Source organism: Marmota monax, unplaced genomic scaffold (genome assembly GCF_021218885.2).
Source record: "Marmota monax isolate L192 unplaced genomic scaffold, Marmota_monax_Labrador192_F-V1.1 WCK01_AAM20220418_F8-fsc00001, whole genome shotgun sequence".
NCBI lineage: Eukaryota > Metazoa > Chordata > Mammalia > Rodentia > Sciuridae > Marmota > Marmota monax.
The window spans coordinates 45,515,790-45,532,584 of NW_026693777.1; the positions used below are offsets into that span (position 1 = coordinate 45,515,790).

The 16,795-nt window shown below is 37.8% G+C and overlaps 1 protein-coding gene and 1 pseudogene across 8 annotated transcripts in view; one reads left to right on the forward strand and one right to left on the reverse strand.

Annotated features, from left to right (window-relative positions):
* Window positions 1–16,348, reverse strand: part of Tp53bp1 (tumor protein p53 binding protein 1) — a 100,963-nt gene extending 84,615 nt beyond the window's left edge. For 3 of the 8 annotated variants that reach the window (XM_058584740.1, XM_058584741.1, XM_058584738.1), the window contains exon 1: window positions 16,279–16,348. The gene's annotated coding sequence lies outside the window, so the exon portion shown is untranslated. The remainder of the gene's footprint in view (window positions 1–16,278) is intronic. The other 5 variants (XM_058584742.1, XM_058584739.1, XM_058584743.1 and 2 more) reach the window with 3 other exon arrangements.
* On the forward strand, window positions 1,144–16,787 carry LOC124104079 (small nuclear ribonucleoprotein Sm D2-like; annotated as a pseudogene).
* The last annotated feature ends 8 nt before the right edge of the window (window positions 16,788–16,795 follow it).

Genomic DNA, 16,795 nt, shown 5'->3' on the forward strand with positions numbered 1-16,795 from the left:
TTGCCCTTTCCAGCCTGGAAGGTATTTCAAGGTTTCATTAGTTTATCTTCGCACTTTATTTTATGGGATCACAGCCTACAGAGACTACAGCCCCAGACATGTTTTGCACCTCCCATTGAGAGAATTGAGCATTGTGATTCTCAGATCGGTGGTAAAGAGAACAGCTGTCATTCTATTGAACTCTATAACCTCAAAGATCCTCCAAGCCCTGAGATTCAATTATCCTAATTATGATGCCAGGGTCTTATAGAGGGTGTGGCAGCTGTTACAACTACTAATGAACTAGACACCATAAGACATATGTATTTGGTTTTTGTTGTTGTTTCTATTTAAATGGCGGTGGATCTAGCATAGAATTTTAGCCAGAACAGCTGTCAATAGAGAAAGTACCTAGCACAATGCCAACTGTATACATAGTAGGTAGTGAATAGGAGGTAGTTTTATATCTGTACCCCAGGCTCAGAATTATTTAGGCACAGCCCAAATATGATTCTCTGTTTCTATAAATGTCCAATTTGGCACTTGAAATAAGCTAAGCTAAAGTGGAGCTTCCTACCAATCTTCTTCCTGCTGCTGTAAATTACGGTGATCATATTTTCCAAACCAAAAGACTGAGTATATGTTATTTATGTGAACCAAAGGACTGACTCTGAAATGAAATTGTCTTGAAAACAATCTAGAATCTATTATTACTATAACTAGAATATAATTAGAATATTTCATTGGTAGAGAAAAAAGTGAAATGAACCACACAATAGACACATTTCACTTTTTTTTTGAGAGAGAATTTTAATATTTATTTTTTAGTTTTCGGTGGATACAACATCTTTGTATGTGGTGCTGAGGATCAAACCCGGGCGGCATGCATGCCAGGCGAGCACGCTACCGCTTGAGCCACATCCCCAGCCCCACATTTCACTTCTTAATCTTAAAATCATTTATAATTGTCTCCTCTCTTTCTCCACTCCAATGCAAAAGACCAGTGACCAAATAAATGTAATCCCCAAAGGACCAAGTTCTTTTAATACCCAGTATAGTTAGTGACATAACACTAACTAGACACAAACCAACAGGTCTTCCTAATTATTCAACAAACAACTCTTTGTCAAAACCATAAAACTAAAAAGGGTGGCAGTTACCACTATGAGCTTTCTCAAAAAGTCCAAGAGTGAGATGAGCCCAGAGGAGTTGCTTAAGCAGGAAGAAAAGGAATTTAACACAGTTCCACTCTCTGTGCTCTCCAAGCCAGTCAAAAAACATACCCAAGTGCTCATCAGCTGCCATAACAAGAAGAAACTCCTGGGTCATGTAAAGGCCTTTGACAGGAACTGCAACACAATGCAGAAAATGTGAATATGGGCACAAAGGTCCCCAAGAGTAGCAAGGGCAAATAGTTGTTCAAGCCAGTCAACAAGGACCGATACATCTCCAAGATGTTTCTAAGCAAGAACTCCGTCACTATGGTCCTGCAGAACCCTCTCATTGCTGGCAAGTATGGGCCCCTCCACACTGTCGGAACTTGCTCCTCTGCCCTGCAAAGACCTGCCCTTTGTAATGGGAATGATAAAGTCCTGTTTTTTGGTTTTTGTTTTTTTCTAAAAAAAAAGAAAGAAAGAAAGAAACCAGGTGATTTAAATATCGAGAAACATGATTAAAAATAAATAAATGAGCCTGGCCATTCCATTACTAAATAAATCAAGAGTTTAAAAAAAAAAAACTGTGAAGAAAAACTGTGAATTCCTCGTTCGGCAGTGTGGCAATAAAATTAATCATTAAATTATCTGAAAAGATCAGAAAATACAGGCAGAATGGTTAGCTACTGAGACTGTGACTTAATGCAGACAGGTAAGTCATAGGCCTTTAATGACTCCTAAACTGCAAAGGACCATCAGTACATCTAACTATCTATAGGTATATATTTATCTAAGCCACCTCACACAGACAGAAATCTAATCTACCTCTAAAGTCTTCCCACAGAAGAAAATTCTATTAGTCCCTATGTTAACTTACTTTAAAGTTTAACACAACTCATTGTCAGAAACTTTTCTTCTAATCATTTAATCTAAATCCTTCCTTCTAGATCTTAAAATCATTTCCTCTCATATTGTCTTTAACTAGTATATCTAAAACCTGGACAGATTCACATCAAGTTGGGATCATCTCATTTGGTCCTATAATTTCACAATAAATCTCAACCAAACAAATATAAATGTTACATTACTTGGTTTATCAGTGTTTTTCTGAGGTCCCCTCACAGACTTCTCTAAGCAGAAGAATCTCAGGCAGTTTAATCTTCTCTTACAGGTTCTATTCATCAGACATTAGATTTGCTTCATGATTTTCCTCTGGAAACTCATAGTTTGGAGCTCAGTGGCAGAGAACTCCACTGAGGATCAGACAAGTACTAAATTTAATGATAGGAAAACAATTATATATCTCTTTTAAGCTGCAATAGTAAGGTACTACTAGCTGACAGTTACTCTATTAACTGATTCTGACCCCTCAGCTGCCTTCCATTACACTTGAATCTACATGATCATGACCAATTATATACCAGTGATATAACTAATAACATATACTTCATTTTTCCATATGGCAATTACTTTGCCGCTTTATGTTATCTTACCTAATAGCCAGATAGCTCTGAGGATTACAGATGAAAGGAGCAAAGCTTAGAGAGATGAAAAAATTGCACAACGTCTCAGAGCTAGTAAGGGAGTAGAATTTGAACCTAGTCTATATAACTGCAGAAGTTTTTTATAGCCATGATTGAGGAAAAGTGGTGACAAGTTGCTAAAAGTTGACATAAAGCCTTTTTTGGGTTTTACAATGTATTGTTATCCAAAGACTGCATGTACGTGTTTCTAGAAATTTGTAATTAAAATATTGTGACAAAACAGAAGAAACTGAAAAATTTTCAAATGCACATCCTCATGAAGGAGGTTAAGTCAACAAAGAGGTGATGATATAATTAAGATGTGAAAACAAACTTACTTAAGGTAGTTAATTAACTATATTAACCTCAGTCTCAAGGCTGGTACAACTGTAGATACCTGTGACATCTGCATTAGACACATTCCCAGCTGATATGTGCATCTTATCTCTACAGAACTTCCTCCTATTAATTTTCTTTTTTTTTTTTTTTTTTTTTTTTTGCATACAGCAAATTCCTTTTACTTTATTGCTTCATTCTTCCCTAAAGTATTGTGCTGAACAGGGTCAAATAGGATACATCAGCCTGTCTGCATTCCAGTTTTTTTTTTTTTTTTTTAATTTTTTATTGTGGGTTGTTCAAAACATTACAAATTTCTTGACATATCATATTCCACACTTTGATTCAAGTGGGTTATGAACTCCCACCTTCACCCCATACACAGATTGCAGATTCACATCAGTTACACATCCATTGATTTACAAATTGCCATACTAGTGTCTGTTGTGCTCCGCTGCCTTTCCCATCATCCACCCTCCCCCCTCCCCACCTCTCCCTTCCCCTCCCCTCCTCTCTCTCTACCCCCTCCACTGTATAACCCTGAGGGTCTCCTTCCATTACCGTGCAATTTCCCTTCTCTCTCCCTTTCCCTCCCACCTCTCATCCCTGTTAAATGTTAATCTTCTTCTCCTGTTCTTCGTCCCTACTCTGTTCTTAGTTACTTTCCTTATATCAAAGAAGACATTTGGCATTTGTTTTTTAGGGATTGGCTAGCTTCACTTAGCATAATCTGCTCTAATGCCATCCATTTCCCTGTAAATTCTATGATTTTGTCATTTTTTAATTAATTTTCTTAAGTAAACATTTTATATTGAAAAAAATTCAAAACAACAGGAAAAGCTACAACAAGAATGTAATTTAAAAAAAGATTTAATAGTGACCTCTCATGAACCCTCCACCTAGATTCACACATTAACATTTTGTAAAACTGATATTCATTTTTTAATCATGGTAAAAAAGAATATATAACATAAAATTTACAATTCAGAAGGTAATGAGTACATTATTTTGCAACCATTATCATCATCCATCTCCAGAATTTTTTCATCTTCTCAAAGAAAAACTATCCTGATTAATCACTAACTGCCAATTCTCCTCTTCCCAAAGCCCCTGGCAACCACCATCCTCTCTCCTGTCTCTATGAATTTGCATATTGTAGTTATCTTATAAAAGTGTAACAATATATTTGTCCTTTTGTTTCTGGCTTATTTCACTATCTCCAAAGTCATCCATATTGTAGTCTGTGTCAGAATTTCCTTCCTTTTTAAGGCTAAATAATATTCCATTGTGTGTCTGTATCACATTTTATCACTCCTGTTCATTTTAACCACTTTCTGAACCTTCCCAGAGCCCCAATCTTTCATGTCCCAAGCATAGATGAGATTCTGAAGATAATGTAGCAAAGCAGCACACAGCAACGCCCCCCCCCTTTTTAACATAATTACTATGTTGTTGTTGTTGTTTTAAATATCTGTGTTTTATTTATTTATTATTATGTAGTGCTGAGGATGGAACCCATGTGCGAGGCAAGCACTCTGCCACTGAGCCACAACCCCAGCTCCCAGCAACTCCTTTAGATGTCTTCATTTTCTGGCCAGTGAGCTATATATCCTCTTAGTGTGAATCTCTGTTAGAAACCAAGCACAATTTTTATTGTAGTGTTATCTGCAGTGTCCTTCCTCCCACCTTTTCAAATATGTAGACCAAAGAGCTCAACCCTACCAGGAGCCACTTACCTGGAAACAGAAAGGTTTGGGGGTGGGGGTTGACAGAATCTTCACCTATTTGAATATTGATAGACTGCCATTTCCCCCAACCTCCTGTCCCTTTTCCAGTTTCTTTTCTCTTCTTATAGAAGTATTCAAATCTCCAAATCCCAGTAAAATTGCCCCACCACTCTATTTTTCTATCAAGCTCTCAGGCTTTCTTCTTTCATTTCCCTGCAAATTTCACTTTCTCCATACTGGTAACTCCTGAACCATTTGCAATCTGGCTTCACTAGTCCTAAATGTAGTGCCTAGCACACTTTCCAGGTACAAAATGGTTACTTTAAAGGTTTCTTAATGACTGATTCTGAAACTTGTCATATTACCTTATCATTTTACCTGTGTAGCATCCGATGCCTTTGCTGATTCCCTTTTCCTTAAAATTATCTACCAATGACTTAAAGGTTCCTGGTTCTCCTCCTCTATATCAGCTTTCCAATCCCTAAAGCCAAGATTACAGGATCAGAATGAGGAGTAGTACCAACATTCAGTCGGGTGCCCAGGTGCATACCTATAATCTCAGCAGCTTGGGAGTCTGAGGCAGGAGGATCACAGGTTCAAAGCCAGCCTCACCAACTCAGCAAAGCCCTAACCAACTCAGAGAGACCCTGACTCTAAATAAATTTTAGGGATGTGGTTCAGTGGTTAAGCAACCCTGGGTTCAATCCCTGGTTACCGCCCCCCCTTAAAAAAAAGGAGTGGTACTAGCATGTACAACACAGATGTATCTTGAAAACACAATATTAAGTAAAATAAGCCAGACACCAAAATGATAAATATTACTAGATTCCATTTATGAGATGTATAGAGTAGGCACACAAAGTAGAATGGTGGTTGCCAGGGGCTAGGAGAAGTGGGAAATGAGGAGTTAACTGTTTGACAAGTTACAGAGCTTCATTTTGGGCCTTCAGTTTAGGAAGCTATAGATGGATGGTGGTGATAGCTTTTCACAATGTGAGTGTATTTAATCCTACAGAACTGAACACTTAAAACTGGTTATAATGACTGGGTGTGGTGGTACACACCTATAATCCAAGAACTCAGGAGGCATAGGCAAGAGGATGGCAAGTTTGAGGCTATACTGGACAACTTAGAAAGACCCTGTCTCAAATAAAAAATAAAAATGATTGTGACTGTAACTCTGTAGAGCACCCCTGGGCTCAACCCCTAGTACCACAAAAACAACAAACAAAAGAAAGTTATAATGAGGAGCTGGGAATATAGCTTGACACTAGGAGACTTGCCCAGCATGCACAAAGCTGGATTTGATCCCTAGCATCACAAAAACCAAAATTGATTATAATAGTAGAGATTTTTGTTATGCAGACTTTACTACAAGAAGAAAAAATTTTTAGTAAGACAACACTAAACTTTAGTATTGAAAAATGAATATCTGAATCATAATTTTTTTCTTAATAATAAAATTTTTATAAAAGTACTAATTATTAATTTTAGAGTGGAAAAGGGGTTGTAATTCATTACGAGTCAATGGATATGCTTAGAAATGTTCTATTTTTATTACCAGGGTCATTATACAGGTGTATTATTTATACCTCATAAATTTATACATTTTTTTCAGTTTGTGCATTATATTTCACAACAAAGATGATTCAAAATAAATATTATTGATGCTAAAACTCACAATGTGATGCAAAAGAGGATATACACATGGTCTCAAACTATTTCCCTAAGATATACTAAATTATTTTAACAAATCTTAAATTTGCAGTGAGGAAACCTGGTATTCACAAACTTGATCAAGTGATTCCAAATAATATCACCAATAAGGTGACAAAATACTATCAGGTCACTTAGATACACTAAGAAGGATACAACATCACTTTAATTGTATTCTTAATTGTATTCCTGCCCAAAACACATAATCTGAGTCTGATCATGAGGACATATCCAAATTGATGCATGCTCTACAAATTAATATCCATATTCTTCAGAAAGAGAGAGATATCAAGAATGGCAAAGAAAGTCAAGCACTGTAATGTAAGACTATAGTCCCAGTTATTTGAGAGCCTAAGGCAGGAAAAGCTCTTGGACCCAGGAGTTCAAGGCCAGCCTGGGAAACAATGAGATCTCATCTCAGAAAAAAAAAAAGGTGGGGGGTGAGGGTGGCAGGGAAAGAATGGCGAAGAAAGACTGAGGAACTTTTCCAGACTTGGGAAGACTAAACAGACAAGATTATTAAATGCAACATGTGATCCAAAATTTAATTCTAGACAAGAATTTGGTTTTTCTTCTTGTATAAATAACTCTAATGGGAATACAGGTGATATTTGAGTAAAGTCTATAGATTATGTAAATAGTACTGAGCCAATGTTATTTTTCTGATGTTGGTACTTATACTGTGGTTGTATAAAAAGAAAAAAGAAAAAGTAGTACCAAATTATCCAAGATTGGAGCTGGGTAGGCTTAGTATCTGCACTCAACAGTAATAAGATGATAAGAGAAGGAATATTCTTAGAGCTTTTGGAAACTGTCAGGAATTACAGCCAGGACAGTAGAAGGTGAAAAAGTTTTTCTTGTAGATTAAAAAACAAACAAACAAAAAACAAACAAACAAACAAAAAAAACCCAGCAACTCTTAAGTCCCAATGGGAAAAAGTGAATTTTTAGATTCTGGGACTGAGAAATCTAAATAATAAGAGCCACTTCCTCAGAGAACACAGTGAACTACTCTTCTGAGGTAAATGTGTGTTTACATAAAGTCATGTGCACAAGTGTCTAGCCTTGGGTCCTACTCCCCACCTTACTGTTGTCCCCTTCATTCTACTCAGAGTCATCTCAACCAGGCGGGGTCTAAACAGCTGATATGGGTAGTACAGAGCTAATGTACTAATAAATTCAGAGCTAGTTGCAAAAACAGTAACACACCTCTGTCCTGCTCACATATGAGCTTATCACATAGCATCTCATGAATTTTATGCCCGAGAAGGTCAGAAAACCCATAACCTTGACCAAAAATTTATCTATGAACTCAAGTTCGTTTATTAATTTCAATTCACTTACATGCAAGTCACCATTTTGACTCCATGGTAGTAGTGGAGGGGGAGCAATGCATAAACAAGATTCAATCGCTACCTTCAAGAAACTTATAATCTATTGAGGAGATAAGACATGTATACAAATTATGATACAGGATACAATAAAAATATTGCAGAAATGTTAAAAAGTCAAAAGAAAGAATTTTAATCATATGATAATCATGAATATATTTACTGAGTACTAATAATTCTTTAAATTCTGTTTACTCCAGCTCCCCCTAACCCCAGTACTGAGGATGGTACTCAGGGGATTCTACCACTGAGCTATATCCCCACCCCTTTTTATTTTTTATTTTGAGACAGGGTCTCCCTAAGCTGACCAGGCTGACCTGGAACTTGCAATCCTCCTGCATCAGCCTCTGGAATCAATGGATTTACAGACATGTGCCATTGTGCCTCATTTACTCTTGTTCCTATCTTTATCTCATCCAGCTCATTGTTGTAAATACCATCAATGTGTCAATGTCTCCCAACTTTCTATCTTCAGACCACACCTCTCCAAAATCCGAACTTACACATATATATATAAATAAATAAAATTATAAATATATACAAATCCCAAACACATTATACATAATAACACTATATATCATAATTCTCCACTTAGGTATTAGACTGATACCTCAAAGTCAATCTAATACCTAAGTGGAAAATTATTAAAATTGTAGGGAGTTGGATATAAAAACTTGTTTAGATTCATCTTCCTTTTTTTTTGCAAGAATACATCATAAAAGACAGTAGAATGAATAAGACATAATTTTCCTATGTTCATATATGAATACACAACCAGTGTAACTCCACATCATGTACAACTGCAAGAATGGGAAGTTATACTCCATGTATGTATGATGTGTCAAAATACATTCTACTGTCATGTATATAACTAAAAAGAACAAAATAAAAGCATACTTATGTGATAAAATATATCCACTCTACAATATGAAAAAAAAAGAATACATCATAAGTGGTATCTTACACTTTCTTTCTTTTTTTTTTTTTTTTGTACCAGGGATTGAACCCAGGGGCGCTTTACCACTGAAACACATCCCCAGCTCTTTTTTATTTTTGAGACAGGGTCTCACTAAGTTGCTTAGGGCCTCACCAAATTGCTGAGGCTGGAGGTTCAATCTTCCTGCCTTAGCCTCCTGAGCCACTGAAATCACAGGCATGCGCACCATGCCCAGCTATACCTTCTATTTCAACCCAACAGGAGGCACATAATTAACATTTGATTGAATGTATTTCCATTTTGTTAAAATTGATTAGTAGGTTCAAATGTTGCCACATTTTCATGGGAGGGGCAACGAAACGTTGATATTCTAATTTTCACATATACTTTCACTTATTAGCTGGATTTCTATAAAAAAGAATTTTCTCCCCATCAAGTACTTGATTACCTAAGGAAAGTTGTGATAAATGCTTGATTTTTTCCCTTTATTTACTAGTTTTCAAAAATATGACAGGTAATGTAGCATACTCCAAAGACAATCAATGATTTTTTAGAATAATAATGCGCCCATGAATTTTTAACATATTTGATATGCTTTGATTCAAATATGATATGTTATTGTTCATTGTTATTACAGTTACTGCAGTTATTCATTTTGAAATGTATATTGTCCCATCTTTGGGGGCATCCCTTCAGGTTAGCTCCAGAGCCCTTTTGATGTGATTCTAGTAGTCTTTGATGGCTTCTTTGCTTTCTGGTGTAAAAAAGATAGATGTTTAATTTGGATAATTTCTGCCTCATATCTAGAATCAGATGTTTCTCTAAAGCATGTCAGTTCATTTTAGGAGAAAGTGGTATTTAGGGATCCCAATCTGGATGGTTAGAATGCTCACTGATTGCTACTAGATTGGTCATTGTTTAGTTTCTCCAATTAAATTTTGGGATTTCAGGGATTTTACTCTGCTTCTTTGATTTTATATTTGTAGCTTTTTCTCTTATGATCAATGTCTTGGTTCCTGATAACATTAATGTAATTTTTTTTGCTTTGGTTTACTACATGTATATTAGCTCCAGGGTGTGTGTGTGTGTGTGTGTGTTGTGTGTGTGTGTGTGTGTGTGTGTGTATAAAATGAGAAAACCAATGAAAGCAGTTTAACATTTCTTTGTAGTTGATTTTGTCCTTAGAGCATATTCTCATTAAAAATTAGTGGGCTGGGGTATTGGCTCAGTGGTAGAATGTTTGCCTAGAATGTGTGGGGCCCTGAGCTCAATCCTCAGCACCACATAAAGATAAATAAAGGTATTGTGTCCATCTACAAGTAAAAAATATTTTAAAAATTAGAGTTAGGCTGGGGATATAGCTCAGTAGTAGGGCACTTGCCTAGCATGAATAAGGTCCTGGGTTCATCCAGTACTGTGAAAGAAAGAAAGTGTGTGTGGGGGGGGGTGCGGAGAAAGGGAAAGGAAGGAATAAAGTGGAGGGAGTACAGTTAAGCTGGGCAAAACACAGGAGGCTGAGTCAGGAGGATTGCAAGTTCAAAGCCAGTCTTCGCAAGATCCTATCTCAAAATAAAAACTAGCAAACGGCTACAGATGTAGATCAGTGGTAGAGCACCCCTAGGTTCAGTCTCTAGTACCACACACACACACACACACAGAGTACAGTTAAGGGCTGAGAATGTAGCTCAGAGGTAAAGAGTTTGTCTATCATGCACAAACAAGACCCTGGGTTTGATCCCCAGTACTGGAGGAAAAAAAAAAGGGGGAAGTTACTGGAGCTGGGGCTGGGGCTGGGGCTGAGTGGTAGCGCACTTGCCTAGCATGTGTGAGGCACTGGGTTCGATTCTCAGCAGATTCTCAGCACTGCGTATGAATAAATAAAGGTCTATCAACAACTAAAAAAATAATTTAAAAAAGAGAAGTTAGTGTATTTTATTGTTATTTTAATTTTTATAATGCTAGAAATTAAACCTAGGGCCTCACAAATGCTAGGCAAGCACTCCACCACTGAGCTACATTCCCATTCTCTACAATAAATTCTCTATATAAATGGAATTGTAACAGTGTGTAGTTTTTGGCGGCCAGTTTCTTTAGTGTACCACAAATTTTTTTTTTCTTCTGAGGATGGAACTTGGGGTACTTTATCACTGAGCTACTGCATTCCTAACCTTTTTTTTTTTTTTTTTTGAGACAGGGACTCCATAAATTTCCTAGGCTGGCTTGGTACTTGGAATCATCCTGCCTCACCTTTCTTTCCAAGTAGCTGATATCACAGCAGTGAGTCACTGCGCCCTGCTCTATATAACATTTTGCATGTTGTTGCCATATATCAGTAGTTCACTCTTTTTTATTGCTCAGTTGTATTCTATTGTGTACATATACTACAATTTGTTTTTATCAGTTCTGTTGCTGGATATTTAGGTTGATTTGTTTTATGATAAACCAATTACATATGTTCATCAACAAGTCTTTTTTAATATCTTTATTTATTTTTATGTGGTGCTGAGGATTGAACCCAGGGCCTCCTCACATGTGCTAGGCGAGCACTCTACTGCTGAGCGCTCAAAATGCGTCCATTTTAAATATAGAGTTTGATTGAGTTTGACAAATGTATAGTGTGTGTGCCTTGTCTGATGCTGCCACCCCAATCAAATACAGAACATTTTCATTACCCCAAAATATTCCTTTGTACCCTTTGAAATCAATAACCAGCCATAGGCAACCAATTATTTGTTTCCTGTCACTGTAGATTAATTTTGCCCATTCTAGAATTTGATATAAACTTATTCATGCAGTGTGTACTTGTGGCAACCATAAACATGTACCACTGATATCTGCCTATGGAGAGTATAATCAAGTGATGGGGCCAGGGATGTAGCTCAGTGGTAGAGCACTTGTGTGGCATTTGTGAGCCCCTGGACCCAAACCTTAGCATGGCCAAAAAAAAAAAATCAAATCTTCATAGGAGTTTTGTGTGTGTATTGTTTGGTTTGGTTTTGTTGGTAATGAGGACAGTATCCAGGGCACTCTCTACACTGACCTAAAACCCCAGCCCTTTTTGATTGTTTTATTGGTGCATTATAATTCCCTTTGAGACAGGGTCTTTTCTTTTTATTTACCAAAAAAAAAAATAGTATTTATTTTTTAGTTGTAGCTAAACACAATACCTTTATTTTATTTATTTATCTTTATGTGGTGCTGAGGATCGACAGGGTCTTGATAAGTTGTCCAGGCTGAGGGCTGGGGTCATGGCTCAGTGGTAGAGTGCATGCCTAGCATGTGTGAGACACTGGATTCAATTTTCAGCACCGCATATAAATAAATGAATAAAATAAAGGTCCATCAACATCTAAAAAAAAAAGTTGTCCGGGGGGCCTGAAATTTATGATTATCCTGCCTCGGCCTCCTAAATCACTGGGATTACAAGTGTGAAGCACTGCTCCTGGCTAACATGTGATCTGGCTCCTATTATCTCCTATTCTTCTTTCACTTTTCTGCTGGAGTCACATTAGGTCCCTTGTATTTTTTGAATATGCAAAGCATACTACTACCTTGAGGACTTTACAATACCACAAAATCACAAATATTTTTCCTCTTCTTTCTCTTCAGTTCTTTCTTAAAGATCCTTCATAATACACCTTAACTTCCCTTTCCAACCTTTCCTCCTGCATATATTCTGCATTACCCCTTTCATTCAGTCAAACTAAACCATTTATCTTTCCCTCATTCTATACTTTCTGTTTAGGCTATCCCTTTTTTCTTGAATGATTAATTCCCATCTAGATATTTAGTTACATTTACCTTTATGCTTTACTTTATTTGTAAACTAAGGTTTCATTTCATTCCATAGATAATTAGGAATATGACTTAACTAAACACAGCTTCTTCTGTTAAACTGACTTCCTTACTTGCCAACTACATGAACTTAGGCAAGCTGCTTACCTTCTCTAATAAAGTTGCTTTATTCTCCCAACCTATACAATTATAATGATAGTACCCGACCTTATAGGGGGTATTTTGGGAAATAAATGGAACAACCTCTTAAATACGTTTAGCACAATGTCCATAATTTATTCAAAACTGTTTGAGTACTCACTGTATGCCAGCAAATGAAACACACAGGGAGTATTCCCTTGATAATGCAAAATTTGATTCACACAGTCATGATCTCAAAATTGAGTAATACCATACACTTAGGTTTGAGAGTTCCCCACAATAAGAGATAGCTTTGCTCACACTAAAGTAAAGGATGGTGCCAGAGACCACAGGCTAACGGAAGTAATAAAGGAAGACAGTATCCATAAAGGTTTCTTATTCACATTGAGGATCACTTTCTTTATAAAAGAGCATGGGGCAACAGGATAAAAAGGAAATTTCTTCATTGTCCTTCACAATGCTCTGTAGATGGAAGGTAAATTCATTGCCTTTGTCCTACCCATTTACTTAGTGTGAATAAATAATAATTAAGAAAGTTACTCAATAAATATTTATTATGGGCCTCCTCTGTGGAGCACACATAGTAATAATTGCAGCATTTCTCATCCATTTCAGACTTTCTAGAGATTATTGTACTCAGAGTCTTTTTAGAGGTTGTTTTACATCTGTCCTTTATAGATGAATGAGCTGTTCATGCTAAAAGGTGACCTTATGACTGCTGGTATGCATTATAATCATAGTATTTTCCCAAAAAATCAAGAATAAGCCTATGACACAGCAATCTTGTTATCCAACATGCTTCTCTCTGTATGAAGAACGCATCATAAGCAGAACTGAGTACAGGGTGGGAATCTGAGCTGCATGCGGCTCCCTTTGGATATTTTGGTTGATAGGACCATACCATCTAGCAGAGCATGCTGGAATTCTGCCAAATGAGCTCAAATCCCCAGAAAAACTAATGACATTCATCAGGCTAGAAGAGAAACCAGCATCTTTTCTATATGAATTACCAAAGCTCATTGAAATCTCATGAAGATTTTAAACACTACAAAGATTATGATGTTTTCAGGCGGGGATTATAGCACAGTGGTAGAGTGCTTGCCTAGTATGTGTGAGGTACTGGTTTGGATTCTCAGCACCATATAAAAGTAAATAAAATAAAGGTCCATCAACAACTGAAAAAAAATTTTAAAAAAAGATTATGATGTTTTCCCCTTACCATACATACACATACCTCAAGATGAATGTGATTAATTGCCACAAAATGATTTTTCTCATTTGGCAATTTCAATATTTTATTTTTAATATAAAATATGAAGCTATTTTCAGAAAAATTATAGATATGGCTCTCCCACTATGTAAATGTACTTATTTATTGGATAATTCACCACCATATATTATGAACTCAGAGAGGCCTGGGGCTGAGAACTCCCTAACTGGTTCAAACACAGCCAAAGCTATAACACCTTTCATAGTATTTGAGATTTTATTCTATCTTTTGTGTTGTGCCCATTCCAGTGCGCACCCAAGGCAAGAGCTTATACTACTGCCTTCCTCTTCTAACTACCTTTTTCAGTAATACACCCTTAAGAGACCCATTACACAATATAAAGGTCCTTCCGCACAAACAGTTTGAAAACATTAGTCGTACCACTATATCTGCCAATCTTGCTTGATAAGACCGTGGAAGAAGTTACAGAATGAGGGAGTTCCCAAAAGCTCTTATGTGGTCAATACAGGGACTGACAGTTAAATGAAACACTATAATAGACTCCATAGTCACCTTGTACACCCTCGTGTACGTACCTCACATTCATGCATATTGGCAGATCCCTAACAATCCCCCTGGATGGGTCTTTGAATGACATCCTTTTACTATTAGGCTTCTGCCACAGTACACTTCCTAAATGTTTACACGTAATAGGTGAAAACCTATTATATAAAAACCTATAATGTAGGGGCTGGGGCTGGGGCTCTGTGGTAGTGCACTTGCCTGGCATGTGTGAGGCACTGGATTCAATTCTCAGCATCACATATAAATAAATAATTAAATAAAGATCTATCAACAACTAAAAATTTTTTAAAAACCCTTATTATGTAAAAATATGCTTTGTAATTTATATATGTATTTTCTTAATTTTTTATACAGCTTTCCATATTTTGTACACATATGCATCTGTATTTTCTGCCTTTAGTTGTAAAATTCTAGAGCACAGATATGAATACAATTTTCTTTTCAGAGCACTCTGAATAAACAGTATGTGCAATCTGACACTTAAAACTATTTTCTGATAATATGATGGAATCATTACCCAGTGACTGGAAAAGAGAAACCTGTAGCTAACCTTTCTGACATTGTCTGCCTTTGACAAAGGTCCTGCTGAGTACTCATCCAGCACACATAGGTGATTTTAGTTTATCATAGTCTATATTTACAGCTATAATTAATAAAATCCAACTCTAGCAGGATCTGAGATTACAGGCCTAAATTTCTGCCCCAATACCATCTGATCAGTGTGCAATCCTTTCCTGTACCATTAAGATCTATTGTCTATTCTGTGTTAGACTTGATGAAAGCAGAGTCTCTGGTTAACTGCTGCTGAACCTTACTCTGAGACCCTATGCCAGTTAAAAGCCTTAGCTCTAGAGTTGCTATGGAAACTGACCCCTACCTATTCCCACAATCCATTCTGACTCTCTGCCTCCACATAGTACTCTTTTCCAATTGCAGACAAGGAGGTCTGCACATCTCTTCATGCTGTTTTCCAGATTCAGAGCTGCAAACGGGGGTGGGGGTCATTATCTCATATGTCATATGGAGTGAAGCACCCCCACCAACTAATGTTCTACCAGTACTCATTTCCCTTTCTCTGCTACAAAAAGGATTTTCAGAGACATGTTCAATTGGATAGAGAATGCAATGGCTGTTTTGCCATAGCACACGTTCCATGCTAGGGACCAGGATTGCTGTGAGGTATTTGACAAATAGACACTGCCCAATCAGAATGTGGTTCACAGACAGCCTTGCTGAATCAGATAATCTGCTCCTTTCTACCACCCTCTACCATCCCCAAAGTGTGAGGTAAATGGAAGAAGAAAGAAGAAGAAGAAGACGGCAGCTGGCGTCCTAGGGTAAAAGACAGGCCTTCAGTCTGGTACATATATGCACACAATGATTCTTGTATCCTGGTAAAAGAGGCTGTAGTGCAGAACAGGCAGGGGAAACACCTGGAGGAATGGGTTGGTGGGGTAGACTCACAACACCGTTTTTATAAAGACATTCCAGTAAGTCATAAAACAGTGCCAGGCCTCCTCAATTCTCCTTCCCATTCCCTGATTGTTTGGTTTGGGAACCGTCACCTCTTTTTTGGTTCAAACATTACCCCTTCTGTTTTGAGAACTCTCTAGGGCCTCCTAAGGTTACTGATTTCCCGGTGTCACATCACTTGTAGTTGGGAAGGTCTTTCCTAGGTTTTACTCAAATCCCCTTTGCTGCAGTCTGACCTCATAGCACTCATGAGTCCTGCACTCAGCAGAGATGGAGACTAGCCAAACACTATCTTTGGAATAACAACTCACCAGGGACTCAGGGCCGGAAGGTCATTCTGTCCCAGTACTGCGCAGCCTTTCTGAGCACACCCAGGGCCTGGGGCAAGGACAGGGAAACAGAGGATGGAAACCAGGGCCCTGGCAGGCAGTGACCAAAAAAAAAAAAAAAAAAAACGCCAGACGATAATACAGACGCACAAACACAGATGGAGACGATATAAACTCGGAGACAGAGGGACAAGATGGCTCCCTCACTTAGGGCGAGGCTGCGGAATTGCCAGACAGTACTTATCGGGGACACATCCTAACTAGCGGCTTCTTCTGGCGCCAAGACAATCGACTGGGCCCTCCGCTGGGTCCCTCTGAGCCCCTACCCCAGCTCAAGTCGGAGTGGAAGCACCTTCTGGAACACTGGAGGGGGGTTAAAGGTGGCGGCCACCACCTCCAACCCAGCGAGAACGCAAAGCCAGAGGCTCGGGTGCCCCAGCCCGGCCCCTGCGGCGTCAGTGCACCGCCCTCTGACAGGCAGCGACCAATGAGCGGCTCC